Source organism: Heteronotia binoei, chromosome 21 (assembly GCF_032191835.1).
Source record: "Heteronotia binoei isolate CCM8104 ecotype False Entrance Well chromosome 21, APGP_CSIRO_Hbin_v1, whole genome shotgun sequence".
Classification (NCBI taxonomy): Eukaryota; Metazoa; Chordata; class Lepidosauria; order Squamata; family Gekkonidae; genus Heteronotia; species Heteronotia binoei.
This window is the reverse complement of record NC_083243.1, coordinates 105,395,300-105,399,824: the sequence shown is the minus strand read 5'-3', so window position 1 is coordinate 105,399,824 and position 4,525 is coordinate 105,395,300. Positions and strand designations below refer to the sequence as shown.

Here is a 4,525-nt window from a genome sequence, read left to right as displayed (position 1 = left end):
GCAGATATCTCTATGAAGTCCTGGGGGTTCTTGGCTCTCAAGTATTTTTGCAGTGACCTGTCTCTCAGCAGTGTTATCATAGATAGGCATGCTTCTTTCTTCAGATGTGTGCCATGCCAGAAAAAAGAACTAGAATAAGCACAGTGCAGTGACAGGTTTCCAAGTTAATAATGGAGAGATAGGGGCACCCTCTTTGGTTGCCCACAGAATTGGACCCCTTGGTCCAATCTTTTTGAGACTTGGGGGTTCTGTAGGAGCGTGTTTCCTGAAGCTTCACTGACAATTTCTAGCCTCTATCTCATACTCCCTGCCCCCCAGTCACACTTCATTATACCCATTATGCTACTGATTTCAATGGCCCATAGGGTATAATGGGGCCGTATATTCGGGAATAGCCATATATCTCCTGAATTAGATTTGGCTCCCGAATCTGCTATAGGAGATATACAGCCTTCTGTATTTTTAAGCCCTGAATACCCCCAAATCTGAATTCTTCCATTTTTTTTTCTTTTGTACACCCCTATCTACCACCTCCCGAGGAAGCCTGTTCTATTGAGGAACCACTCTAACTGCCAGGAAGTTATTCCTAATGTTTAGCTGGAAACATTTTTGATTTAATTTCAACTCATTGGTTCTGGTCTGACCTTCTGGGGCAACATAAAACAATTCTGCACCATCCTCTATATGGCAGCCCTTTATATGAAAATATGAACATATGAAGCTGCCTTATACTGAATCAGACCCTTGGTCCATCAAAGTCATTATTGTCTTCTCAGACTGGCAACGGCTCTCCAGGGTCTCAAGCTGAGGATTTTCACACCTATTTGCCTGGACCCTTTTGGGAGATGCCAGGGATTGAACCTGGGACCTTCTGCTTCCGAGGCAGATGCTCTACCACTGAGCCACCATCCCTCCCCCAATTCTTGACAATTGTGATCATATCACCTCTCAGTCATCTCCTCTCCAAGCTATACATATCAGCTCCTTCAACCTTTCTTCATAGGACTTGGTCTTCAGACTCCCCACTATCTTCATTGCCTTCCTCTGGACACATTCCAGCTTGTCTATATTTTTCTTAAATTGTGGTGCCCACAACTTAGCACAATACTCTAGGTTAGCCAAATTGCCTCTGAGATCGAATTGGGGAATTAAAATTAATAGGTGAATGCCAAGAGCAGGATCAACGACCTATGTCTATGGGAGTTGGAATTCTCCAGAGATCCTGGTGTCTAAAATTCAATATGTGTTTATTGAAAAGTATATGTCAGGGGTGGCCAACGGTAGCTCTCCAGATGTTTTTTGCCTACAACTCCCATCAGCCTCAACCAGCATGGCCAATGGCTGGGGCTGATGGGAGTTGTAGGCAAAAGACATCTGGAGAGCTACCGTTGGCCACCCCTGGCTTGCATGCTGCCAATTTTTATTTTAAAGCTTATTTCTCTCTTTTTATCTGATTGTAGGTGGGTGGTGTATAAAGAATTTATAGGAGAGGCCAGAGTTGGGGATTGGATAGTCTTCAGTCCAGAAGGCAGTTGCCTCAGAGCCTCCCCTCCTCCCTCAGGGTTTCCAGGTCCCCCCTGGCCACCAGTGGGGGATGGGGGTAGGGTTGCCAGATCCAGGCTGAGAAACTCCTGGAGATTTGGGGATGGAGTCTGAGGAGGACAGACACTTCAATGGGGTACAATGCCATAGAGTCTACCCTCCAAAACATCCACTTTCTCTATGGGAACTGATCTCTGAATTCTGGAGATGAGCTGTAATTCCAGGGGATCCCCAGGTCCCACCTGGAGGATGGCATCCCCCTGGTATAGATTACACAAAGCAGGAGTCAAGTTACACCTTTAAGACCAACAAAGTTTTATTCAGAACGTAAGCTTTTGTGTGCTCTCTAAGCACACTTCATCAAACGAGGGGATCAGAGATTGATTTGATCGGTCCCTTTCACTTCCCCCTAAAGACCACTCAAATGGCTGTGGTTCAAAACATAATTTGGGGTGGGACATCCCCACCCATCCCCAAGAAGCCTCCCAAAGGCCCCCACCAGCAAGGTAAGGGAATCTGACAACCCTAGAAGCATACTGATGACAGCCTATTCCCAAATTGTGGATGATCTCATTAAGGGACATTGCATAGAATTAAACAGCACAAGATAACGCAGATGGCCAGCTGTGTTGATCTGAAGCAGTAGAACAAAGTTAGAATCCAGTGGCACCTTTAAGACCAACAATCACAGAAGGACATGTATTTCCTAGTTGTAGGCTACCTAATTTATTTATCAGAATCAATCTATGCATAATGTATAGCCTACAACTAGGAAATGCATGTGCAAGTGGAGGAGTGGGGAACCTACAACTAGGAAGTACATGTCCTTCTGTGATTTGCAAAAAACACCAATTGGCAGGGAACTTTATTACCTTTTATGGCTATCCAGACCAAATGACCAAGCCACACTGTTTTATCATGTGACCACAGTCAGTTTGCACTCTTAAACCACAAACGGCATGTATTTCAGCCCACAATACCCGATCCCCTCATCTGATGAATTGTGCTTAGAGAGCACACGAAAGCTTACCTCCTGAATAAAAATCTGTTGGTCTTAAAGGTGCAACTTGACTCCTGCTTTGTTCAACTGCTTCAGACCAACACGGCTTCCCTCTTGGATCTATCTATAGGGTCTTTAGGGAGAGCCAGTTTGGTATAGTTCCCCACTCCTCCACTTGCACCTGCTAACATGGCCTTGGGTCAGCCATAGCTCTGGCAGAGGTTGTCCTTGAAAGGGCAGCTGCTGTGAGAGCTCTCTCCAGCCCCACCCACCTCACAGGATGTCTGTTGTGGGGGAGGAAGGTAAAGGAGATTGTGTGCCGCTCTGAGACTCTTTGGAGTGGAGGGCAGGATATTAATCCAATATCTTCTTCTTATAGGTTACACAACCATTCACTTACTCTTACATTCACACATTTATAAAGAACTAAGAACACAGAGATGAAAATTGGATAGGGAGACTTGCATTAGTAGGATTGAAGCGATGATCATGGGTGATACAAATGACCTGCCTGAAGGGAAGAGAAGATCTCAACAGCAACAATGACAAGGGAAGGGAATTTGCAAGAACTGACCAGCAGATCTTACTAAAGGGATAAGGGTCCCAATACTGGATCAAGGTATGAGGCTCTCTCCTGGCAATATGTGGGGATACCAACAGGAGAACGCAGAACACCTATGTGCATGATGTTAAATTGTCCATTTTCCTACCTTAGAAAAGGTGGGCAATGCCCATTAGGGAATAGCTCTGATTGGAAGGGATACCTGATCCTTATCCTGTGGCTTTGTTCCCAGGGTGGACGAATGAAGTCCAGGTTTCTGCTACTATGTGGGAATTTGGAATCCAGATGCTAACTACTAGTGACACCTCTTGGAAACCTTTAGCAAGACAAAAAGGAGGAAAGGAAAAACAATGGATGTGGCCAGTTGGAGCTGGTCTTGATGTTGGGCATTGACTTGTTGATGAGTTCTTGGCACCGTGAGTACAACCTCCTTTCATCTGTGCCAGAAGTAGTCCATATGCATAGACATGATTGCAGCTATGGACATGATGTGGCTGTTTTGCAGTAATGGTGGCTGGGAAGAAGATGTGTTGTCCTTTTCCACCATCCCTTGGAAAATGGCTTTTCCTTTGTCTTCCTGGCTTTCTCAGTGTAGTGAAGTGTTGGGAAATGCGTTTTGAAATTCAGGGATGTGGAGGTTGCAATAAATGGAGATGAGACTTAAGACTTATCTAAACAAATAAAGATTTCTATAAAACATCAGGAAAAGTTGCTTGGGATAAAAAAGAAATAAACATTGCATTCTACATGCTGCATCTTTGTTTTATCTGCTATATGGCTACTTTTACAATCCTTTGTTAGCTGGCATCTTGTTCCCAGAGAACTTTGAGACAGGAAGACAGGCAGTTCACCTTGCATATGAGATCAAAGGTGCCAACTGACCCATACAGTGTTTACATTTTTCCCCTGGCTTAGAAGAGAGAGTTCCTAATTGAATTTAAGCTACAATACATCATTTCCTCTTTTAGGTAAACAACAGTTAACTCTATCATGTCTAGAATGTAAATAACTTGTTTTCCAACATGAAGACTGGTCAGGGATGAGTGGTGATGGGGACAGCAGTCTTCCTGCCTTTTACTCTACGTTTGGAACGTGCATTCAGAGCCTTATACATGGCTCTGTGTTAGTCTCTGGGATAAACTCCCCATTCCTAGCAATATTTGGCAAACTGCTAGGAGCTGAAACATAGTCCATTACAGATGGTTTCTCATAGTGCACAGTCCTTAGTGGGTAGTTATGGGGGATCTTTGGAAGATCACAGCTTGTTGCTCACAGTTCTCTGCTTCGAGACCTTCGTTCACGTGATCCGGACACTATGTTTCTGTTGATACAGCCCAAAGTTGCATTTGCCTTTTTAGCCACTGCATCACACTGCTGATTCATGTTCAGTGTATAGTTCACAAAGGCCCCATGATCCTTTC

General features: G+C 44.4%; 1 non-coding gene across 1 annotated transcript; it reads right to left on the bottom strand.

The window, feature by feature from the left end:
* Positions 1-839: 839 nt before the first annotated feature.
* On the bottom strand, positions 840-916 carry TRNAP-CGG (transfer RNA proline (anticodon CGG)). Its single transcript has one exon. It is a non-coding gene; the product is annotated as a tRNA-Pro (tRNA).
* Positions 917-4,525: the final 3,609 nt, after the last annotated feature.